At 36.9% G+C, this 26,917-nt stretch overlaps 1 long non-coding RNA gene across 1 annotated transcript in view; it reads right to left on the reverse strand.

The window, feature by feature from the left end:
• LOC134731843 (uncharacterized) overlaps positions 1–26,652 on the reverse strand; it is a 196,101-nt gene extending 169,449 nt beyond the window's left edge. Inside the window, exon 1 of the long non-coding RNA XR_010114471.1 lies at positions 26,584–26,652. This is a non-coding gene — a long non-coding RNA (uncharacterized lncRNA). The remainder of the gene's footprint in view (positions 1–26,583) is intronic.
• Positions 26,653–26,917: the final 265 nt, after the last annotated feature.

Below are 26,917 nucleotides of genomic sequence, written 5' to 3' on the forward strand. Positions count from 1 at the left end.
CTCAACTGACCTTGGTGTTAAATTCAATTATTTTTAAAAAATCATATTAATAACAGCATGACCTGAGAAACCAATTTGTGTCCCCAGAACAAAGTGAGATAGTGGAAACATAATCGACTGATGAGGAAAAATGCATATTATGAAATGAAATTTCAGATTCTTATTTCTGAAACTTGTTCTATTTACAATATAAAAACCATCAGTAGAGAAGATATCACTAAGCTGAATTTTGGGGGCTATCTGAAGGCTGGCAAAATGCAAAAAGGTTGATGTATGTGGTTATAATAGGTCTTATATCACACTAGAATAGCTTTCTGATGCTATTTAATGGGGAGCCATACTACTCACTCTCTTTCTTCTGTATCTCATCCTACTTTAATTTTCTAGTTCAGCATTTATTGAGTGGGTAGTGACATGTATACCAAGATAATAGAAATAGTATTAGAATGCTTTTGTGGGAATTGACTCAAAGAAAGGAGAAATGAATTTTAAATTGGACTGGGGACTGTAATATACACATTTTTAAATTTCTTCCTTGTTGATTACTACGGCTGCTCAAGTATAATATTGTGGTTCTGTAAAAAGCAACATGCTAACTATCCCCTTACTTATTCTGCCAATTACTTTTCAGTGTATACTTGTAATTAAACCCATTTTGGGATTCATATCAACCTTCCCTCACAGCAATCAATACTAAATTGTAACAAAGGGAAAGAGACGACCTCTGTTGTTAGTAGATTTTTGCCTGTACTTGTACAAATAAGACTAGAAGCAGCATGTAGAGCGAGCTGTGAGTACATGACATTTTCCCAATAACTGTTTTTCATTATTTTGAAGTGTGCATGAAACTCCTGCCACCCTGAATCTTCTCAGTCACAGCCACATGTCACTGAGGATTCAGCTTTGGTGGTTCTTCAGCTCTCTGACACAAAGCAACAACTATGTCACCCCCATCCCCTTCCCCGACCCATCACCCAAAAGATTGATATATTCCAAAAGAATTCCAGAAAGCTGGAAACAAAATAACCTCTTTCGATACAAATATTTAGTATTATCACAAATTCATAGACAAAAATTCCAATTTTTAAAATCACAAAATCAGATGTACTATTGCTTAAAACATGAATTCAGAAATCAGTAAGTTGATGTCCACATAATATCATCACACAATTCACTGAAAAATGTCTTTACTTTCTATTATATTTTTCTTTCATGAGGACATTTCATGGCTCCGAGTACTTCTTTTTTTGAGAATAAAGTCGCATCACAGAAGATATTCTAAGGTCCTGAATTTTCACAACACAAAATGGCTGGAAGCATATTCAGGATAGATTTATTCTTTTTAACGCTTCAAAAAAAAGCTGGAAACTACAATAAAGTAGCTTTACTTTTCAAACAACAGCTGTGTTAAAATACCTACTGTGGCTATCGCATAATGTAAAGTCCGTACTCACATTGCAATTATTATCAGAAAACATAGTTTACAATTCAAAAGCGTTTTACCATCCTTATTAAATTATCCTGGGTTAAGAGCATAATGTCAGCTCTCTGAAATCTCCATTTCATTGCTTTTGCTGGTTTTCATAAGACTAACCCTTAGAGGTAGTGATACTTATACGTCTCGAATTATAAGGATTTATGCTCTTTTCTCTGTGCCTGAGATTTATATTCATCAGTGTTAAAGGTTGTTAGATGTATAAATCTCTGTGGATCAAGATAAGAACATACACTCAAAAGGGATTCCTAAGTACTGTTTGTATTTACCATGAATGTCCTTGTTACCATGGCTGTGTGATTTGAGTTCATATGCATACATATTAGAAATGTAAAATATTACATGTCACATTTCTTTCAACTGCTCTTGAAACAAGATAAAAGAAACAAATTAAACGTGAAATCTGTACCCAGGCAAGTGTTCATATTTTCCTTTCATCTGTGTTCTAGCATTTAATTGCAGACACCATTGAACCATACTCATGACACAAGTTGCACTTTGTCACAGAGCTACCTGATGGAGAGAATGATGGAGCTATACATGCCATGATTCCAGGTTAGTTATTCAGCAGGCAACATTGCTGAATTTCATACTTACCTAACAGTTTTCCAACTTGGAGCAGCATGTTTTCTTATTTGAAAAAAAGAAAGAAAAGAAATTGCTGAAAGATTTCTTGGTTTCTATAAGAGGAAATGCAAAAAAAAAAACACAATCCCTTTTTTTTTTTTTTACATTCTTTTATCATGCTAGCAAAATATAATTCCATTTTCAAGCCAAAACAGTAGCTAATTTTTCCCCTTTATTCTTCATAGACTTTCATGTTATTATAATGGTTACATGGGACATGATTGCTTCCCACAGAGTATAAAGTGGCTTAGTGGACATCATAACACACTTTCATGAGCAGCTTAGACGTCCTTGTGTTTTCAGTTGTACAGAATAATTTAAACTATCTATTCTTCATACGTAGGGCTGTCAGATAAAATACAGGACTTCTTATTAACTGAATTTCAGATAAACAAAGAATACCTTTTACCATAGAATATTTCTTTAAATATTTGGGCCATATATATACTTAACATTGTTTACTTGAAATTCAAATTTAAATGGATGTTCTGTATTTTTATTTGCTAATCCTGGAAACCCTATTCAATAACCTATAATTCTTGAGTGTGAAGAGGATTTTAGGGTGTTAACATGTAGTTTGGTTTGATTTGGTCTTGTTTTGCTAAATTTCTGTTGCAGTGGAATTCAATGTAAACTTAATAAAGTCATGCAAAATCAAAAATCTAAAAGGACAAACCTGTTTAAATTATTAGAATCTTTTGGTTATCTGAAACAAGGGTAGTTTTAAAAATAATGTCACTTTTCTACTTGAAAAGGACAGTATCATGTGGGAGAATGGAGAGCTCAGGGGACCTATAATGAGATACAGGCCTTTCATTGGTTTGAATATAGCCCTAGGTGGTAGTGACTGAAAGTTTTTGCCATCTGGTACCTGATCAGCGGCTGATGTGAAGTTGTTGATTTCACTTCTTTTCAAAAAAAAATCAAGGTAAAAAACAAATGTCTAGAAGAAGAGCAATTTTACTGTCTACCACACCTCTATAACCTTGACCAAATCATTTCACTTATCTCGCTCCTAATTTCTTCTTGTCTGCAAAAGAAAATATGACAGTAGTCATCTGTATATCTATCCTTTAATTAAAACATCATCTGGTATTATAAGTAAATTTGAAGATAAAACATACTTTAGGCAGTTGTTCCTTCATTTCAATTGGGAATTGCCTACAGTTCTCTAATCATTTGTGGTAAATAGGAATCATCTATCCTGAAGATTTTCAAAGAAGTAACCATTAAAATTCTTTAAGAGCCTATTGTGCCCCCAAAGATGAAGGTCAAAATTATTCAATTTGTTATCTGGAAAGGCTCTTAGGAAAGCTCTACTGTACCAGCAAAGTACAAGGCCATTACCTTTCTCTAATATTTATTTTCCACTACCCTCCCCGACTCCATTGTCTTTTATTTCAGTTTTGGTAAAAAAGATGAGCACTGTGATTTCATAAGAAAATCTGAATTTAGGACCCAAATCTGCTATTCCATGCCAGGTAACCTTGAAAATGTCATTCAAACTTGCCAAAATGCTAAATAATATAATTCTTGTAACTATTTGTTGCAAGGATAATTTTTTTCCTGCAAACATTAGAAGGAATGCAAACTTCATACCTGTCTTTTAGGAAAATTTACTTGACAGTATGTGAAAAAAGCCTTAAAGTTTCATTTTCCATTTCAGATAGGGTGATGGAGAGGGGGAAGGCAAAAGGAGAAAAATACAGAGACACAAAGAGCCTGATGTTTTCCGGGAGCTGTGTGCAACTCAGAATAGATACGGTTTGAAATATCAAGAGGCAGGGAAAGATTCACCTGGAGGCACTGTCATGGACCACCTCACGGAGGGTGATGTTTGCCATACTAGGGATTTTATACTCTATTTTTCAGACAGTGAGAAGGTTGTTAAGCAATAGTTTAACATCTTCCTTGTGTCTTAGGAACTGTCCAAACAGAGGTGGTTAGATGGGAACATAGCAAGAATTAACACAAAGGGAACATGAAAAGTTATGGCAATAATCCAGGACAAAAAGGGTGAGAGCCTGAATTAAAGCAATGGTGAAGATAGGGGGAGAGTTGGACATTAAAGCAATTAATGAGATGGATTTAGCTAGGCAGTGACAAGATGGAAGTAGGACAAGAGAGAGAGATGCCCCCTAGGTTTATACCTCGGGTTATTATGTAGACATTTCTGTCATTTAACAACATTTGGGAATTCATAAATAGACATAATTTTGTAGGTGAAAGACAATGAGTTTTGTTTGCAGCCTGTTGGATTTGCCACCATTGCAGGTCTAGAAGGATGAGTTAACCAGTAGTCAGCAATATTATTAAGGTATATAGAGTTGAGAGGGCACAACTGAGCTACAGACATGGGTGCAGGAGTTTAACTGGTCAAGGTTCTTAGTTGTAGATCACAAAATCCACTCTAAATAGAAAGAGCAGAAAGAAGTTAAGAGTTATGAGGCACGTGCAGAATTAGTGCAGACATGGAGAGCCCATAGTCTAAACTTCTACAGATAATATCCTGAATGACACCAAAAGCCTGGTCCACCAATGAAGTTGCTATATCTGCAACTTCAGAAAGTTGCAGATATTCTGCAGATATTCTGCGGAAGTTGCTGTATTCTGCAAATATCAGAAAGCAATAGAATCAGAAAGCTACCAGCACACCTATCAGATTCAGAAACATGCCAATGCTGAGGAAATTCATCATTTCAAAATAGATGCTCTTTGCCCTGCCTTCTGACACCCATGAAGTTAGGGATCAAGTATCAAGGCTTCTATCAAAGGCATAGCAACTCTGTTTGACAGAAGATCCATGTAAACATTTATCTCACAACTACCTTACAACTCTCTCACATGGTGCATTTGTTTCACAGGAGCTAGAGCAAATGCCAAGGATTGCAGTGGTCTCTGGGTAACACTGTTTTTAGCTTTCCAGCCTCTAAATAGAGCCTCTTAAATAGGGTTTACAGTGGTGTTCAGTAAATCAATCTGTCACAAGCAAGCACGAAGGTAAAAATGATGTTTAAGGAATCATAGTGGATAACAGTAAAAGACAACATATGGCATTAGAATAGAAGCAAGCAAACAAGTGACAGAAACTAAAGGAATATCAGTATTTTAAAAGCACAAGAGAAGGGAGAGGTGAAAGACTCTGAAATGAATCTAAAGGAATCCAAGCCAAAAAAAAAAAGTAATTGGTGCTTTGGTTATTAAAAGGAGAGACATTTAAAAATTTTTTTTCAAGTTTTATGCAGCTTACAGGTCTTAAAAGAATCATTATATTTGCCTATTAGTGTGCCTCTACTAGAAGAGTGTCATTGGAGATATGAGAGCAGAAACCAGAGAGCAGGGGATTAAAGAGTGAATTGGGAGCAATGAAGTAAAGACAGCTTGATTCCAGACAGGAGAGAGATAAGGTGACAGGTAGAGGGGAGGAAATAAAATAAGAGACAAGAACTCTCACAAGTGGAAAAAGATTTGAGTTTAGGCTTTTCTTCGTGAAAGATGCATACAGGAGAAAAAAACAAAAATCGAGTGTAGCAATAGAATCATTGAAGAAGCCAGGTCCTGCAAAAATCAGGAAGTGATCAAAACACAAAGGAGGACACTTCTTATGAAATGAGAAGAAAAAAGGTTCAAATGAATGCAGATTTACCTAGGTTTGGGAAAGAGGGTGGGAAATTAAGGGATTTATTGTAATGTATTTAATGCTCACTGCTGGAAGACATGGCACAGATATAAGTGGCTTAAGCACAGTGCTCATACTTTAGAATACTCCTAAGTGAAATGGAACGGAGACTCAGAGATATGTAAATATACTGACATAGAGCTCAGCTGCTCCAAAGACTCAGCTAAGGATGTGGGCCATAGATTTCTGGTTGCCCAGTCTACATAATGACATGATTTCTCCCACATTGTGGGTATCATGGAAGCAGATTGTTAGATTGACTCAAAGTTAAGAGTTAGCAGAGTAAATGCGCAGATAGTCAAGAGAGAGAGAGAGAGAGGGAGAGAGGGAGAGAGAGAGAGGGAGAGAGGGAGAGAGAGAGAGATTGAAGGTGCTGATACAAAAGCTTATATTATTTTAAAAATTAAACATATAATAGCATTTGTTAAGTGAATGATACGTATTGGGGATGATGCTGAGGAATTAATCTTGTGAAAGGTGTCAGAGTTAAAATAAAGTCACTTGTGTCAAACCTTGACCAAATGGAGCCAAAGAAGGACATGAATGGAGAATTCTCATGCACCACTGCCTGATCATAAGAACTATCAGGAAAGACTGCAAAAACTACAAACTTGCACAAAGGCCACCGCAACCTTACCAAAAATAGATATTTCTGGGAGGACATCTGCCCAACAACTGCCTGTCCAATCTTGGACTGACAACACCCTTGCTATTGATCATTGTAGCCAAGGATAGTTGTTTGAAAAAAAAAAATAACAACTTATATAATCTTCCTTATTTTTCTTTTAAAAACCTTTGTCTTCTTTTACCTCCCTGAATACACCCAAAGTTTGCTATTGCACCATGTTCCTATTGCAAGGCTCATTCTCAGATAAATATTTTGTTTTAGAAAGCCTCTTTTATTTAGGTTGCCGGTCTTAACAACAGCCCTAAGTAAGTAATATTATCACCCCCATTTTACAGTGGAAACAAACAACTAACTTCATTGTATTTTAGGAGGTATGTTATGTCACCTTGGCTAATGTAAATGAGATGCCAAATTAACAAAAGCTTTTTTCTCACTCTGATGTGGAATAAATGTGCAAGATAATATCACAGTGCTCCTTCACAAATGTGCCAGGGAATCATCTTCCCTCTGTCTTGTGGCTCTGTCATCTTCAAAATATGGTTTCCAACTCATGGTGCCCCATGGTTACTTCTGCCCTCACCATCTTGACCTGATTCCAATTAGCAAGAAGGGAGTAGAAGGAAGGCAGAAACAGAACCATATGGCTGTACCTACAACTGAAGAAGGCCGAGTAGCCCAGCTAAAATTGGACAGTTGTATTACTAAAAGAAGAAAGTAATGATTTATTTGCAAGGAAGGATACTATTCTGAAATCATTTTTGAAAAAAATAGGTTCGAATGAAATACTGAACATTTTTCTTTTTTATCCCAATTTCTATAATTTCATGCAACTTACATAAGTATCAGTTTATCCCCAACTTTTGAAAGGTGAGGTAGCATCTGTAGAATAAAATAAATAAAAACTAAACTTCTGCCATAACACATTGGGTCAGGCACTTAATCTCCTATTGTATTTTTTTAACCTCTTGTTTGCTAAATTACAATAAACAGAAACCAAAAATGGGAAAAGGACACTCATTTTTTCAAATGTAAGGTAAATGTTTGTTACCATTCTTCCGTTTATCTAGAAGGAGGTAGGCAAGGTGGGGAGTGAGAGGGAGGGGGGCGGAGAGAGAGAGACAGAGAGAGAGAGAGACACAGACCTGAGGACTCACTTGGACTCACTTTCAATTATTGCTTTATCTGTTTTCTGTTTGGGTGGAGAGAGAAAATCCCTATTCTTTTAATTGGACTATATCCCAGAGCTGTCCCAATTTACTTAAGATGATTCCCAGCACCAAATTGTTCTTACAGTCAGGAAATTGTTCTTGATAATCGGGCCACATTTGTTTTATTCTTGGTTTATATTCACCCCTAACTAAATGACTCTGCTCCAGCACCAAGGGTGGGTAGACAGCCAGCCTGTTTGCATGCTCCTCATTCCTCATCCGTTACAAAACTCTCTGTGTATAAATCCATCATCTATTTCTTTAATCAACTTTAGTTGTACATCTCTGGACTAGTTTACTGGTATCTTTTGGATCCTAGATGGCGGAATGAATGGAGCTTTTTCTCATTAGTATCACGAGGAGAAGAAACACGTTTCTTTCCATTGGCATTGTTTTATTCACTTCATGGAAGCTTTAGTTTTATTTATAATAATAACATAAAAATTCAGATCTATATAAGTAATGTTAGATTTCATTCATCTTTATCATTTTTATGCTGTTATCTGACATGGATTGCATCTGTATCAGATAAAGGTATATACACATTCTATATTATTTAGCTTTGATTTTACCCCACAGTTTCACTTAGTATTGACCATACTGCATTATGGTCAGTGATAATAGGACAAGTCATTTTTTTCCTTCTAATATTCATCAGGAAAGGATACTGCCTCTCTACCCAACCTAACATCCATGGTGTCAGGGCATCTGCCTGCCTGACTGATGGCGCACACTCTGCCAGGTCTCAGTTTAATACAAACTCTCTGACACTTATCCTGATAGCACGACCCAATACCCAGTTCAATAATAGTTTTTATCTAATTGAGAAAGAGAACTAGATGTTTAAAAATCACAATTCTAAAATGAATTTTAATGCAACCAGAGGTACCTGTGTGCATATAATTTAAAATATCACTGAGGAGGCTTGGTACCCAAGAGAACCTCTTACTAAGAGGAGTTTTAAAACCTGAAAAATCAGTATTGGTTACGTAATTTCTCTTTAGACATGAACACTTGACAAACGTTATTTGCTCAATCTCTATTCATAAGGCAAACATAAAGTGATGAAATCAATAGTAGCAGTATTGGTAGTTAATACACATAGCACTTCCATGCAGCAAGCACTTCACATATCTTCACAATAGTCTCATGGACATTATTAGTAACTCACTGTAAATATGAGAAAACTGAGGCACAGAGAGATTAAGGAACCTGGCCAAGATTATACAATTAGTGGTAGAGCCATAAATTAAACATATAATCTGGCTCCAGAGTTTGTACCCTTAACCATTATGCTATAGATGTCTAAAGACAAATAGGTTTTAACATGCCAGTCTTCTCTCTTTTGTGATTAGCTGGTTGTTAAGAAAAAATGTTGGCAAATAGATGATAATGAAGGGGGCAGTTTAAGACAAGCATCCATGTTACCTCGATGGCAAGGAAGGCAAACAGAAGCACAGAGATAAGATAACCATGAAAGCCACTGAGCCTTCAGCATAAACACTGTCTCCCAACAATTTGATGATAATTCTTCAGGATTTTGTTGACATAAATGCTGTCTTTTAATTATTTCCAACATATACTTCTTTGTACTGATAATAAAATTTCCTATATTTACAATGTTTTTAGAGGTCAATTATTTTTCTTAGTTTCTATTGCTTGCAAAAACTCCCAGTTTAGCACAGGCTGCAAAGTTCCCCAATGTGCTATTCACAGATTCTTTTTGAACCATTAATAAATGACGAATGTTAAAAATGATCAATCCCAACGCCACCTTTTGTTGCAAACTCCTAAACACCTCCTACAGTTTTGTGTCATTGCCACTTTATTTTCAGGCTTTATTTGTGGTCCAAAATCTAGTTTTGAATCCGTATGACTATTTTCACATCTATTCTACATTTGAATCAATTTAGCAAATAATACTTTTAAAGTGTGGCATCAATTTTTTCCTATAAGTGAAACATTAAATATCTATTGCACTTTAGCCTATATTTATTGGAATATCTTTTAAGTTGCAAAAAGAAGAAATGAAAAAAATGTTTGGTCACTCATTCATAATATTTACTGAGTGCATATTATTTATATTAAAACATAGAGTTTGGGGCTAATGAAAACAACATTCTTATAATAGCATGAAAAATGTTGTAGTATTTTATACTCAGGATCAAGTAATAAAACATTATGTCCTCAAAATGGTCACTACAACCAGACAAAATTGGTGATGTAAAGCAATATAAAATAAACGGGCTTAACACCACACCCTGAAATGGCAGGGAAAGCCACTAATCACAAGTATTTGATAACTAAAATACTAATACTTTTATATATATATTATATATATATTACATTCTATTATAATTATATATATATATATAAAATAAGTTCTGGGATAGCTGTGTAGAATGTGCAGGTTTGTTACATAGGTATATATGTGCCATGGTGGTTTGCTGCACCCATCAACCTTTCATCTACATTAGGTATTTGTCCTAATGCTATCCTTCCCATTGCCCTCCACCACCCAACAGGCCCCAGTGTGCGAGATTCCCCTCACTGTGTCCATGTGTTCTCATTGTTCAACTCTCAATTATGAATGAGAACATGCAGTGTTTGGTTTTCTGTTCCTGTGTTAGTTTGCTGAGAATGATGGTTTGCAGCTTCATCCATGTCCCTGCAAAGGAAATGAACTCATCCTTTTTTATGGCTGCATAGTATTGCTATGTGCCACATTTTCTTTATCCAGTCTGACATTAATGGGCATTTGAGTTGGTTCCAAGTCTTTGCTATTGTGAATAGTGCTGCAATAAACATACATGTGCATGTGTCTTTATAGTAGAATGATTTATAATCCTTTGGGTATATACCCAGTAATGGGATTGCTGGGTCAAATGGTATTTCTGGTTCTAGATCCTCGAGGAATTGCCACACTGTCTTCCACAATGGTTGAACTAATTTACACTCCACCAACAGTGTAAAAGCGTTCTTATTTCTCCACATGCTCTCCAGCAACTGTTGATTCCTGACTTTTTAATGATCGCCATTCTAAATGGCATGAGATGGTCTCTCATTGTGGTTTGGTTTGCATTTCTCTAATGACCAGTGATGATGAGCTTTTTTTCCTATGTTTGTCAGTGCATAAACGTCTTCTTTTGAGAAGTGTCTGTTCATATTCTTCACCCACTTTTTGATTGGGTTGTTTGATTTTTTTCTTGTAAATTTGTTTAAGTTCTTTGTAGATTCTGGATATTAGCCCTTTGTCAGATGGAAAGATTGCAAAAATTTTTCCCATTCTGCAGCTCTCCTGTTCACTCTGATGGTAATTTCTTTTGCTACGCAGAAGCTCTTTAGTTTAACTAGATCCCATTTGTCAATTTTGGCTTTTGTTGCCTTTGCTTTTGGTGTCTTAGTCATGAAGTCTTTGCACATGCCTGTCTCATTAATGGTATTGCCTAGGTTTTCTTCTAGGGTTTTTATGGTTTTAGGTCTTACCTTTAATCGATCTTGAGTTAATTTTTGTATAATGTGTAAGGAAGGGGTCCAGTTTCAGTTTTCTGCATATGGCTAGCCAGTTTTCCCAGCACCATTTATTAAATAAGGAATCCTTTCCTCATTGCTTGTTTTTATCAGGTTTGTCAAAGATCAGATGGTTGTAGATGTGTGGCATTATTTCTGAGGCCTCTGTTCTGTTCCATTGGTCTATATATCTCTTTTGGTACCAATACCATGCTGTTTTGGTTACTGTAGCCTTGTAGTATAGTTTGAAGTCAGGTAGCATGATGCCTCCAGCTTTGTTCTTTTGGCTTAGGATTGACTTGGCTATACAGGCTCTTTTTTGGTTCCATATGAAATTTAAAGTAATTTTTTCTAATTCTGTGAAGAAAGTCAATGGTAGCTTCATGGGAATAGCATTGAATCTATAAATCACTTTGGGAAGTATGGCCATTTTCACAATATTGATTTTTTCTATCCATAAGCATGGAATGTTTTTCCATTTGTGTCCTCTCTTGTTTCCTTGAGCAGTGTTTTGTAGTTCTCCCTGAAGAGGTCTTTTACAACCCTTGTAAGTTGTATTCCTAGATAGTTTATTCTCTTTGAAGCAATTATGAATGAGAGTTCACTCATGATTTGGCTCTCTGTTTGCTATTATTGGTGTATTAGGAATGCATGCGATTTTTACACATTGATTTTGTATCCTGAGACTTTGCTGAAGTTGCTTATTAGCTTAAGGAGTTTTGTGGCTGAGACAATGGAGTTCTCTAAATATGCAATCATGTCATCTGCAAACAGAGACAATTTGATTTCCTCTCTTCCTATTTGAATACCCTTTATTTATTTCTCTTGCCTGATTGCCCTTGCCAGAACTTCCAATACTATGTAGAATAGGAGTGGTGAGAGAGGGCATCCTTGTCTTGTGCCGGTTTTCAAAGAGAATGCTTCCAGCTTTTGCCCATTCAGAATGATATTGGCTGTGGGTTTGTCATAAATATCCCTTATTATTTTGAGCTACGTTCCATCAATACCTAGTTTATTGAGCGTTTTTAGCATGAAGGGGTGCTGAATTTTACCGAAGGCCTTTTCTGCATCTATTGAGATAATCATGTGGTTTTTGTCATTGATTCTGTTTATGTGACAGATTATGTTTATTGATTTGCATATGCTGAATCAGCCTTCCATCCCAGGATGAAGCTGACTTCATCATGGTGGATAAGTTTTTTGATGTGTTGCTGGATTCTGTTTGCGAGTATATTACTGAGGATTTCGCATTGATGTTCATCAGGGATATTGGCCTGAAATTTTCGTTTTTTGTCGTGTCTCTGCCAGGTTTTGGTATTGGGATGGTGCTGGCCTCATAAAATGAGCTAGGGAGGAGTCTCTCTTTTTCTATTGTTTGAAATAGTTTTAGAAGGAATGGTACTACCTCCTGTTTGTACCTCTGGTAGAATTTGGCTGTGAATCATCTGGATCTGGGTTTTTTGTTGGTTGGTAGGTTATTAATTACTGCCTCAATTTCAGAACTTGTTATTGGTCTAGTCAGGAATTTGACCTCTTCCTGGTTTATTCTTGGGAGAATATATGTGTCCAGGAATTTATCCATTTATTCTAGATTTTCTAGTTTATTTGCATAGAGGTGTTTATAGTATTCTCTGACAGTAGTTTGTATTTCTGTGGGATCAGTGGTGATATCCCCTTTATCATTTGATTCTTCTCTCTTTTCTTCTTTAATAGCCTAGCTAGTGGTCTACCTATTTTGTTAATCTTTTAAAAAAACCAGCTCCTGGATTCATTGATTTTTGAAGGGTATTTTGTGTCTCTATCTCCTGGAATTCTGTTCTGATCTTAGTTGTTTCTTGCCTTCTGCTAGCTTTTGAATGTGTTTGCTCTTGCTTCTCTAGTTCTTTTAATTGTGATGTTAGGGTGTCGATTTTAGATCTTTCCCGCTTTCTCACGTGGGCATGTAGTGCTAAACACTGCTTTAGCTGTGTCCCACAGATTCTGGTACATTGTGTCTTTGTTCTCATTGGTTTCAAAGAACGTAGTTATTTCGGCTTTAATTTCATTATTTATCCAGTAGTCATTCAGGAGCAAGTTGTTCAGTTTCCATGTAGTCGTGCAGTTTTGAGTGAGTTTCTTAATCCTGAGTTCTAATTTGATTGCACTGTGGTCTAAGAGACTGTTTGATTTCCGTTCTTTTACATTTGCTGAGGAGTGTTTTACTTCTAGTTATGTGGTCCGTTTTAGAACAAAAGCTATGTGGGCTGAGAAGAATGTATATTCTGTTGATTTGGGGTGGAGAGTTCTGTAGATGTGTATTAGGTGTGCTTGGTCCAGAGCTGAGTTCAAGTCCTTATTAATTTTCTATCTCATTGATCTGTCTAATGTTGACAGTAGGATGTTAAAGTCTCTCACTTTTATCGTGTGGGAGTCTAAGTCTCTTTGTAGGTCTCTAAGAACTTGCTTTACGAACCTGGGTGCTCCTGTAATGCATATACATTTAGGATAGTTAGCTCTTCTTGTTACGTTGACCCCTTTACCATTAGGTAATGACCTTCTTTATCTTTTTTGATCTTTGTTGGTTTCAAGTCTGTTTTATCAGAGACTAGGATTGGAACACCTGCTTTTTTTTGCTTTCCATTTGCTTGTTAAATATTCCTCCATCCCTTTATTTTGAGACTTTGTGTGTCTTTGCACATTTAGTGGGTCTCCTGAATATAGCACACTGATGGGTCTTAACTTTTCATGCAATTTGCCAGTTTGTTTCTCTTAACTGGGGCATTTAGCCTATTTACATTTAAGGTTAATATTGTTACGTGTGAAACTGATCCTGTCATCATGATGCTGTTTGGTTATTTTGGACATTAGTTGATGCAGTTTCTTCTTAGTGTCAATGGTCTTTACATTATGGTTTGTTTTGCAGTGGCTGGTACCAGTTTCTCCTTTCCATATTTAGTGCTTCCTTCAGGAGCTCTTGTAAGGCAGGCCCGGTGTGACAAAATCCCTCATCATTGGCTTGTCTGTAAATTATTTTATTTCTCCTTCACTTATGAAGCTTAGTTTGGCTGGATATGAAATTCTGGGTTGAAAATTCTTTTCTTTAAGAATGTTGAATATTGGCCCCCCACTCTCTTCTGGCTTGTAGGGTTTTTGCATGAGATCCACTGTTAGTCTGATGGGCTGCCATTTGTGGGTTACATGACCTTTCTCTCTGGCTGCCCTTAACATTTTTTCCTTCATTTCAACCTTGCTGAATCTGACGATTATGTGTCTTGGGGTTGCTCTTCTCATGGAGTATCTTAGTAGTGTTCTCTGTATTTCTTGAATTTGAATGTTGGCCTGTCTTGCTAGATTAGGGAAGTTCTCCTGGATAATATTCTGAAGTGTGTTTTCTAACTTGGTTCCATTCTCCCAGTCACTTTCAGGTACACCAATCAATTGTAAGTTAGGTCTTTTCACATAGTCTCATATTTCTCATATTTGTTCCTTTTCATTCTTTTTTCTCTAATCTTGTCTTCATGCTTTGTTTCATTAAGTTGATCCTTAATCTCTGACATCCTTTCTTCTGCTTGATCAGATCGGCTATTGATAATTGTGTATGCTTCACGAAGTTCTCGTACTGTGTTTTTTAGCTCCATCAGGTCATTTATGTTCTTCTCTAAACTGGTTATTCTAGTTAGCAGTTCCTGTAATTTTTTTTTTTATCAAGGTTCTTAGCTTCCTTGCATTGGGTTAGAACATCCTCCTTTAGCTCAGAGGAGTTTGTTATTACCCACCTTCTGATGCCTACTTCTGTCAGTTCGTCAAACTCAGTCTCGATACAGTTTTGTTCCCTTGCTGGTGAGGAGTTGTTATCCTTTGGAGAAGAAGAAGCATTCTGGTTTCTGGAATTTTCAGCCTTTTTGTGCTGGTTTCTCCTCATCTTCATGCATTTATCTACCTTTGGTCTTTGGTGTTGGTGACCTTTGGATGGGGTTTCTCTATGGATATCCTTTTAGTTGATATTGATGCTATTCCTTTCTGTTTCTTAGTTTTCCTTCTAACAGTCAGGCCCCTCTGCTGCAGGTCTGCTGGAGTTTGCTGGACGTCTGCTCCAAACCCTGTTTGCCTGGGTATCACCAATGCAGGCTGCAGAACAGCAAAGATTGCTGCCTGCTCCTTCCTCTGGAAGCTTCGTCCCAGAGGGGTACCTGCCAGATGCCAGCCAGAGCTCTCCTGCGTGAGGTGTCTGTTGACCCCTGCTGGGAGGTGTCTCTCAGTCAGGAGGCACGGGGGTCAGAGACCCACTTGAGGAGGCAGTCTGTCCCTTAGCAGAGCTTGGGCGCTGTGCTGGGAGATCCACTTCTCTCTTCAGAGCTGGCAGGGAGGAATGTTTAAAAGTCCGCTGAAGTTGCGCCCACAGTTGCCCCTTCCCCCAGGTCCTCTGGACCAGTGAGATAGGAGTTTTCTCTATAAGCCCCTAAATGGGGCTGCTGCCTTCCTTTCAGAGATGGCCTGCCCAGAGAGGAGGAATCTAGAGAGGCAAGTCTAGCTATAGTGGCTTTGTGGAGCTGCGGTGGGCTCCACCCAGTCCACACTTCCCGGTGCCTTTGTTTACACTGTGAGGGGAAAACCACCTACTCGAGCCTCAGTAATGGTGGATGCCCCTCCCCTCACCAAGCTGGAGCATCCCAGGTCGACTTCAAACTGCTGTGCTCACAGTGAAAATTTCAAGCCAGTGGATCTTAGTTTGCTGGGCTCTGTGGGGGTGGGACCCACTGAGCAAGACCACTTGGCTCCCTGGCTTCAGCCCTTTTTCCAGGGGAGTGAACAGTTCTGTCTTGCTGGGGTAACTCTGTGCTAGCACGCAGCAAGGGCAGCAAAGAAGGAACCCCAAGCTGACGAGCTCAGCTACATAGCCCCAAGAAGCTGAGCCGCCCCGGCCAGAGCCACCTTTTCCCTAAAACCATTTTTAAAAGAGCAGAATAGCAAAAATATGAGAATTACATGATTAAAGTGAACAGAAATGAGAGATGATGCTCTTGCAATTCTAGCTACTTTAAATACCAGCTAAAATTTCTATGTAATCATCTTCCTACATCATTAAAGCTATTGAGTCATATAGGTTGTGTTAGTCAATAGTTTTAAAAGTTCTATATTCTCTTTCCAGGGGGCCTTTCTTTTAGTAGGCTATCTATCATTGCTTTCCTTTTTTATTGGTTTCATTTGAGCAAATTATTAGAAGATAGTTTGGAAATAACAAGATTTGCACAAATGATGAGGACAAGTAAAATAAAAAATAAGTAATTAATTGGAATCAAACATTTAAATCCCAATTCCAGCAAAACTCTAAATATCAAAATCATTATGATAATTACATGAAATAAGGATGCCTACACTTCTAGGTGCTCATAAAGGCATATTGTACCTGTATTACAGGTCACAAGTCAATACAATGAGCAATTATGAGAGTTAAACTCGGAATCAATCCTTCTATTCAATCCTCACAATACCATACATTTCTTCTTCACTAAACATACCACTATTATAGTGAATATTATTTATTAGACAAGACAATTTGCGTAATGTCTGCTAGCCTTAGGAAAAGTACAGAGAATTTTAGTGTTGTTCCAAATTTTCTCAGAAACCTAAGATCTGAATAAACCATAAAAATGGCAAATACCATCAACAGAATACACAATATTTTTAAGGTACTAAAAAAAAAACAATATTTTCCTTGTCTCCTATACATATTTACTAACAGACTAAAATTCCCAAATATAACAATAAGGAAGTATAGATAAGAAAAAATGCAAGGCTATGCTTACTCCACCCGAGGGCGTCTTCCAAACAACACTGTGCAGAGGCAGGCAAAGGCCAAAACAGCCATTCTTCACACAGTCCATGAGCTCAGAGGGTCAGGTAGCAGGGTAAGGGAAGAAGCCCTCTCAGCTCAGCAGAGTCACAGTGAGAAAATATGCCCGCTGGCAATTGGGAATTGGTGCTGGGTATATTTGCCTGTCTTTCAGGCAAAGATAGGAAAAAGGGATTTGACCTAGTAGACAGTATTCAGGTTGTGTCTGGTGGCACATACCTGGCTTGCAGTTATCTTTATTACAGGGTGAGAAAACAAGAAACTAAAATATTGGTTGAACAAATTAAGATATGTTTTATCAAATATTATACATATTATAACATACAAATATTAACAATTCTGTTATTAAAATTATAAACAAATTAAAATTGAATAAATGGTAAAAAAAAGTTGTAATAAATTGGGAAAAACAATTATAACAAATGAAAATAATTATTATAGTAATATATGCTAATACTCCAAAATATGCCACAGGGCAAGAATAAATGCTGCATGCAAAAAAAGAAATATAAAGAGAGAAAATATATTTAAAATACTTAACAGAAATGCAAGCAGTAACGAGTTAGGATTTTTTTATTTTGCACACCCTCCCTATTGATAATACTGAGAGTTTAAGGGTCCCTGGTATTCTGATGGTAGGAGAGTTCATTGAAACAATATTCCTAGGAAGCCATTTGGGGTGTTTTAACACAAAAACCTTTAAAAAAAAGATGCAGTATTACAATTTGACCCAATAGATTCTAATTATAGAATTACAGAATGACTTACTTACTCATTCATTAATGTTTTCATCCTATGTATGTTCATGCCAGACATGTAGTATGAACACATTAACAAGTGAATAAAAAAATTTTTAAGGAACTCAATTATTTTATTATTTCAGAGCCAATGTTAGGATTCATTACAAATTTCCCAAGTCTTAGACAGCCATATAAAACTCATATTCATAATCTACCACTTCACTGGGAAATCAGATAATGATATATTAATAGCTATCATCCAGTGTATTCTCAACTAATTATTTGGCCACTAAGAACACTAAGAGTGAGAATTTGTCCAAATTTCATGATGATATGTCTACATCACATCACAAACAAACTGTTGTTCCAGATTGATTTTCAACTTTATCTACTGAAAATAAAGTGGAATCCTTTAGGGTTAAGATCTACTTTTTAAACATTGTTTTTGAGCTACATGTTCTGACATTAGAAAAGTAGCTCACCTAAGTGAATTTCTTACATGGTGTTCTTTTTCCAAAGGGGGTAAGTGACGGCAGTTCAAGGGACACAATCCTTCAGTTTATATATACACCACAATTTTGTGTTAAAGTACAATATTCCAGAAGACAGGTATCATAGGTTTCACACCATAGTAAGAAGTTTAAATATTGGTAGGGATGATAACACCATTTCGAGATTAATCTTTTTTTAATTATAAGTTCAGATTTCTATTAGAAAGCATCTTCTATAATATATCAACTTGTTTAGGGGCAATTTTTCTGAATGGGATTGAATAATGTTACTTCTTTGTAAGCCATACCAAGAGGAAGATTCTTTAGAAAACAACTTCAAAATTAGTTCCTCTTAAGTTGAGGTTAAAAGAAACCCCGTTTTGCCTTTTTGAGGGATATTACTATAGAAAGAAAAAAGTTAAATTGATGCTAAAAAGCATGAATGAAGACATTTGGTTAATGTGAGCAGATAATGAATTTTTAATATGAAATGTTTTGCCTACCCATTACACAAAGTGTTACCTTATCTAAGTTTCTTTGATTAAATGGCACCAGAGAGTATTCGAATTGGTTTCTGGCCAGTTTCATTATCATTCTTCAGAACGTTAGGGAATGTATTAGATATATTCTTTGACCTTTTGACTAACATATTGAATTCTAGAATGAAACACAGTACACACAGCCATACCTTTTTTCATATTATTAAGCTATATCACATTTCATTTTTCTTCTTTTATCCTGATGAATCCTTAGAAAAACGAACATGCTGTGTTTCAAAGACATGAAGAAAGCATTTCTCTTGAATATAGACACTTACAAATCTATCCCCAAATATCAGGCAGAAAGGCGGACCAGTCACTATGTATAAGTGGCCAAAGTGATTAAAGGGATGTGTGGAGGATATTTAGATTACTGCTTCTCCAACTTTAGAGTGCCTAAGAAACACTTGGGATCTTGCTAAAATTCAGAGAGTAATTCACAAGGTCTGGGTGGGGTCTAAATTTTTTTAATTTCGAACAAACTCCCACGTGAGAATGGCTATTTCCAGTCACCAATTTACTAAGTATAAGCACTATTCAGACAGCAGGATACAAAGGGCTAAGGTTCTCATCTGCATCTTTGAAAGAAAGAGGTGGCACCTAGGTCAGTATGAAAGTTTTCACAATTCCCTATCAATCCTGGAGAAGCTCTCTATGAATCCTCCCACAGGCTTTTCAACACAATACTGCTCACAAATACTCTCTTCCAGCATAAATGCATGAACACTGTCATATCATAATTACTATTAGCTAGTACATATTCTGCTATTCCTAGGTGCAGGAAATGGTGATAAGAACATAAGCAGAAAAGAAGTACGTGGAAGCCCTTGCCTTTGGGTTCTTAAAAGCCAACTGCCTGCATGTGTTCCAGTTGTGGACATGGGTTCTGCCTTTGGAAATTTAAGGTCTAGTTGCAGAAATAAAAGAGGGCAGCTATTAATATGGGACTGTTCATGCCCAGGACCAAGTGAAAGGGAATATGGTACTTGACTATGAAGGAGAAAAATGGTAACTGAGAGAGAATAGTGCTAATAAGGAATCAGAGACACACAGAAGGTGACTGGGACTGGATACAGATATTAAAGAAATGGTGAGACTTGGTTTAAAGAAAAGAACACGCCCCAAATATGTCTTTATAATATATGAGAGCTATTCTATTCTGTACTTTTAGTACAATTTTACCAAGAAATACATCTTACCACAAGATACTGCTTAAATGTCCTATTCATTCTATAACAAGGCAACTGTAAAAGGAGAGATTAAACTGCCTTCTTATTGAATGGGCACTTTAAAACTATCAGACATTTTCACTATACCAAAAATATGTCTTTTGGGAGTATACTAGACTTTTCATTACGAGGAGAAGAATGATATTCAAGATAGACACAGAGACGACAGTGAGTCAACTTGCGGAAGAAACCCAAAGTCTCCAGGGAGAAGGATGACTGATCTCAGAGACCTAAGGGAAGGAAACCAGGATGTGGACCAGAGTGGAGTGATAGGAATTCTCAGGCAGAAAAGGCACCAAAGATGCAAGAAGCCATATCTATTAAGAGGACATTGGGAATTGAGTTTGGAGACCTGGGCTCCTTAGGCAATGTGATGGCTTATTAGGGTGGCTGACAGTGAAATTCATATAGACCCAGACACCCTGGAATAGTGGTTTTGTTGAGGGAGAAATGGCTGACCTTAAAATATGCACCAAAAGGAGGTACAGTGCTGGTCCCCGGAGTGAGGCACCACTGTGTCCTGAGCATCAGCCGGGAGAAGCCACTGTTCCCAGAATTCTGCAGGGCCACTCTATATACACTATGTGTCTTCAGAAAGCTAGCACTCTAATTGCTCTTGTTCTCATCATACTGATTTTTAAAAGCAAAATTTTACCCACCCTCCCCCAATTAAATATGCTTCTGAAGTTCTTAAACAAATTAGAAGTTCAGGGGAAGGCATTAAAATAAGGATAATTGAATTTTCTGCTACTAGGACATGTAGAATTAATTAGAAAAATAAAGACAACAGTATAATTATATCAGTTTATATAAATTGTAATTTCTTCATCCACAAATATATGTGGGTATAGGCATAGTACTAAGTACAAAGATTAAGAGGAGAACAAGAGAACAAAACATCTTATTTCTGTAAGTTTTACTGTCTAGAGAGCCTCTTCATAAGGCCGGCCCCAGAAACGCTTCCAATCACAATCACATATGGCTATCTGGACTGAGTAGCCGCCGAATAAGAGCTCACATGCTCTCCTCCTGTCATTATGTAAAAGACTGGAGCCCTCAAGCACATTACAAACTCTCTCCCTTTAGGTTAACTAATGCTACTAATCCTGCAAAGGGTGATATTCCGTGTAGGAGAACCTAGACCCACAGTCCCTGCTAGAGAGAAAAATGAGGCCGGGAGTGTTAAGGTAGTCACATGGCAGGTAATCTTTTAACTTCGTGAAACATACATACAACTCATTTTCAAAGAATCAACCAAAATCAACATATTTATGAAAACACCAGAGGACAAAGAACACATGGAAAGACCAATTTGCCTTAGAGCATGTTTTGTCCACACACAACTTTAGTCACTGAGATACACTGTACATATTAAACTCTCTCATAATTACAAATATTTTTCTTTCTAAGGCTGCTGCCATCAACTGATATCAAATAATTAGTGAACTAAAAGGCTAGTTTCAAAGACTTGTAAAATGTTGGCCACTAAGGCACTTAATGACTGGCAGATGCTCAAAACTAATACTACACGTCAAGCTACAATTTAACAAGTTTAAAACTAAATGAACACAGATTATCTTCTGCGGGTGGTGTGTCCAAAAACAATTTGAGTCATACAATTTTTCATTTTCTGTGTCTGGTTTATATTTTTAAAGCATATCAAGTAGCAGCAGATAAGGAGACATTATGTGTTCTTTGGGTAAAAGGTTTGTTACATGCCAAGTTTCCACTCAATCTAAAGGACTTTTATAAAGGTGTGTGCTTACAGCTGGATATTTATTTTACTATATCCAAACTCAAGATTTATAATTCAGGCTAAATAGCATAAGCCATTTGCTAAAGAATCTAATGTATCATTTGCAGACAGAAGAATAGGGATAGAGGAATGGAGAAAGAGAAAACTGCGGAGGCATTCCCAGGCTCACAGACTTACGAGCCTTAATAATGAGACCAACTATGATAAGAATCCACTTCCATTGCCAATAATCCGTGGCTATCAAACCAGCTGGAACCAACAATCCTGTTGTTAAATGACACATTCTAATCATCACCTCAGAGAAGAATTACAGAACATATACACAAGCGTAAGTGTCTTCTTGGCCTTCACAATATTCCCTTTACATTGAGATGCAAACTCAGCATCAGCACACAGCCTATTTTCTTATTGACTTTAAAGTTTGCACATTCTGCGTAGGGCACAATACTCATTGCAACAAAATTAAGTAGTAAACAATTTAGCTGATGGATTACGAATTCAGGTTTTGAAGATTTAATCTAACTTACATGAGATCAGGTCTGCCCTTTAAAAGCTTATGTCGTTGATGGCCCCAGTACTCTGGTGTCCCATTTGACCCCTTTTACAATTACAATTCCAATTGGCACCCAGTACCAAAACCTGTATACACTGTCCAAGTCCATCCAAAATAGCCAAGAGAGTAACGTGCATACTGGTTAAGAGCATATACTTTCCAATCAAGCATAACTGAGTTCAAATTTTGGTAAAGCATTGTTGATTGACATGGGGTAAGTCAATTAGCCTATCTATGCCTCAGTATCTTAAACTTACAAAGGGAATAATTATGTCTCAAAAGGTTGATTTGAGAATCAAATTGGATGGTACATGTGAAGCCTTTAGCATAGTTCTTTACATGAAGAATGATAATACTTATTATTACAGCTCATACTAAGCAGACCAATGCTACTGGCAAGACTTTAATTTCTCTACACTCCCTCTAATTTCCATTCCAGCCTAAGTTTTGTGCCATTTCTCCAAAGCTGTGCTCTTTGTGGACATAAAAGGAGAAAAATAAAACTTATCAGAGAATATGGCAACATGGTGTGGTGGATAATTTAGCAGTTGGGGTCAAAAACCTTAAAAATGTATATAATTTTTTATGTAGTTAATTCATTGCTAGGAAATAAACATGAAGGTCTTTAGAGGTTTTTTTGTAAGAGTGCTTTTTTTAAGCATGTTTATAATATAAAAGGTTTAGAAAACAAATATCCAATAATATCTGCTACGCTGAATAAATATGAAGCACACTCAACAGCATACTCGGTAGCCTTTAAAATGGTATAAAGAAGAATATTTAGTGTCATGAAAAGATGTTCAACAAATAAATAAATGGGGCATATACTATGCATGAGGCAAGTTTTGTAAAATAATAATCTGTGTGTAAATAATTTACCACAGGACAGAATTTACCTAGTTGGGAGACTAATTTTTTGAAAACCCTAGATGTTTTTCTCTATTTTGCAAGGTTTTCTAAAATGAGCATTTATCAAGGTAGTACGCAAAAATATTGAAATTTTTTAACATGCTAGGCCTCTGGAATGCCCTCCTTAATGTGAACCTGACAGTGGGATTCTCAGACAAGGTACTGAAAAAAAGGATATTGGTTTATTTGGCTTCCCAAACTATATTACTCCAAACCCGCCACAGTTCCAAGTCTAGCTCATTAATAATAAAAGTAGATGAATTCTATTATCACATTACATTCTGTATAAAATAGATGTTCTTGGAAAATTTAATAAATGCTTTTCTCTCGTGAAAAGACCTTCCAAATGTCTTTAACGTAATACATTTTTTCTAACCACAATCTTAAACTCATTTAAATTTAGACACTCCTGTTATATTATTTTAACTAAGTTCAATGTTAATATAAGCAATATATTTGAGGAACGTGATGAAGCAAGTTGTAAGTCATATATATGGTCATAATAATATTCCCTTTGGGGAGAGTTTCATAAAATATCAAACATCGCCTTCTCTTCTGGCATCCTGAAACAGATACATTTGTTGACAAAATCTTATTGCATCAGGGGCATGACCACCACTTCCAGGTGCTAATTCTTCACAGTGAGTCCTTATATTTGCTCTTCCCTGAACCCCTCTAATTGAGGTGCAGTCCTACAGGCAAAGGAAGGATTAAAATTTTAGAGACTATATCCACTGAAGAATCTATAGTATCTCATTTGTACACACACACACCCATAAATAAGTGTATGGATGTTCAACAAGGTGTGAATTTGTCTACAATGACTTATCTATTGTACCACTTGAAATTAACTTTATTTCTAAATAATTTGTAAAATTTTATTTATTTTTGTTTTGGTTTTCTTATTTTCTTGCAAGAGCCCTGCGTTGTTAGCGTTCCAAATGTTCGCTTAGCTTGCCTACTGCATAAATCTAGCACTAGGCAGCCTGAATAGTAATTGAATAATGAACCTACGGTAATAATTATTTGAGACTAGGTATTTGGGGGATGGTAAGAGAAAAAACATCTTCCAACATTATTACATGTTGTTTAGGCAGTCATTCATCTAAATGTTCAAATATGAACTAGACTGTGAATGGAGGAATGGTCAACCAGGAAGGAAAAAAATGGAAATCATGTCCTCCCTTCCTTTTCAACGACAGCATTCACTCAGCCACTGGAAGGACAAGCACCTCTACGCCAATCAGCTGCATCCAAGGGATACTTAAGTGCTTCACATGCATTTACCACTTTAAGCCTAAAGGCCCCTGAGATCACCTACTTTTGTAATTTTTTAAGAATGCTACTGAGGAGTAACACCATGTTATATGGTGTTACAGTTAAGAATTCATTTTTCAAAGCCCATCTGCCCACATTGGAATCTTGGTCTCACAATTATTTTCTTTTTTTTTTGAGATGGAGTCTCATTCTGTCACCCAGGCTAGAGTGCAGTGGCACGATCTTGGCTCACTGCAACCTCTGCCTCCCAAGTTCAAGTGATTCTCCTGCCCCAGCCTCCTAAGTAGCTGGGACTACAGGTGCATGCCACCATGCTCGACTAATTTTTGTTTTTTTAGTAGAGACCGGGTTTCACCATGTTAGCTGGGCTGGTCTCAAACTCCTGACCTCAAGTGATCCACCTGCCTCAGCCTACCAAAGTGCTGGGATTACAGGCGTGAGCCACCGTACCTGGCCACAATTTATTCTTTAGAGGACCTCTCTGTGCCTCAATTTTCTCAGGTGTAACAAAGGACTCATGATAGTACTAATTCATAGGCTACTGTGAAGATTACAAATTACCTGAGTCGGTAGGTACAAAGTGTGAAGCATTGCCTGAAACATAGCAAACACAGAGAATAAGTGGACCACCACTAGATATTGCAAATAGAAAAGTGATAAGAATCTAGTTGATTGAGGCAGGCAGGGTCCAGATCATATAGGGTTTTGCAGGGTCTGACATGAAGTTTGGATTTTTTTCCCTAGTGTAATATGAATTTGTTGCAGATTATGGGGTTAAATCAGATCATAAATGCAAGGTATCTAGTATAATACCTAAAATATTAAAGGTGTGACTTTAATTATTAAATATATGTTTGTTTAACATAATATGTATGTGTGTGTGTGTGTGTGTGTATATCTGTGTCACCACACTGGCCAGCAAATAATTACTGCAGGTCATTGGAAACCTGCTAGGAACCTCTAGACCCGAAAGGAAATCAGTTGGTGGACTCTGAGCCACACCATACAGCACTGAACGACTGATTGCTTTTTAACAGCAGTAAGATATGAGGTAGTCATTTAGCTGAAGATTCAGAGGTTGGATTCAGGAAACCTGCCTGTTTACGTAAGGTTTTTGCCAATCCTAGTACAAGCAAAGGTAAATTCCATAATGTGAATGTCTACTCTCTTAATATGAACAGCTCCACAGGATCAAAGAAAAAGTGTTTTCTCTTTCTCTGTTCAATCCTCTAACACAAAGTGCCTTGGGGAACAATGTTACTGCTTCCGTAAAGTGAAATGGCATTCCCATTTAACATAAATGGGTCTTATTAGAAGGCAAAAGAATGGCTATTTACAGTTATGCCAACTATTGATTAAAAAGAAACTATAAGTCCAGGCAACCTGAGCCTGCTGCGCACCAAGTCTCAACACAAGCGATCCGGTCAAAAAGAGCTGCAGGGTTCCCAGGGCCTGCACTACCTTGGACATGAGAGGAGTGGTCTCTGAGCCTGGACTATAGAGAGAGAATACGCCCACTTGAGCGGTAAACACAGCTCCTAGTTGCTCATAAAATCAAGTTTGTGAAAGTCAGAAAGAAAAGGCAGGTCTGCATTGCAGTGCTTTAAAAAAAAATGCACATAAACATTTTAAAATGAAAATTATATGGGTTCTTCTTACCATATAAAGTAGAATTTTAGAGCTTTTCATCTCAGAGATTATATAAGAGTTTAGCCTCAGGAACAATGTGACAAACAAAACTTAGCAGTCTGTATTAATACATGAAGCAAGATTATGAATTACCAACAACTAGCAAAGTCTGAGTACAACTGATTTCTGTTAAAAAATAAACTTTTGTTTACCGGGAATGTAAGTATTAATGATATTTAAAAGACAAACACAGATATATTATACAGGTGAGAAGATGATTGTAAAGATTGTATTTATTGTTATGGCATTCATCATTGTATTAGTCCCCATGCTCGGTAATTTATTAGGCTGGTGCAAATGTAATTGCCATTACTTTTAATGGCCAAAACCACAATTACATTTGCACCAACCTAATATAAAGGAAGGAAGTTTAGTTGACTCACAGTTCTGCATGTCTGGGGAGGCTAGAGGAAGCTTACAATCATGGTGGAAGGCAAAGAGGAAGCAAGGTTCTTCACATGGCACAGGAGAGAAAAGCACAAGGAGGGAACATGCCAGACTCTTATAAAACTGTCAGATCTCGTGAGAACTCACTCACTGTCACGAGAACAGCATGGGGGAAACTGCCCCCATGATCCAATCACCTCTCTCCCTCTACATGTGAGAATTGCATGTCCTACCTCAACACGTGGGGATTCAGATGAGATTTGAGTAAGGACAAAGAACAAAGCCATGTCAATCATATTTTGTTAAGTACGAAAACACATTACAGATCAGCATGTATATCATAACCTCATGTTTAGAAAATCCATT

This window comes from Symphalangus syndactylus, chromosome 11 (genome assembly GCF_028878055.3).
Source record: "Symphalangus syndactylus isolate Jambi chromosome 11, NHGRI_mSymSyn1-v2.1_pri, whole genome shotgun sequence".
NCBI classification, from domain to species: domain Eukaryota; kingdom Metazoa; phylum Chordata; class Mammalia; order Primates; family Hylobatidae; genus Symphalangus; species Symphalangus syndactylus.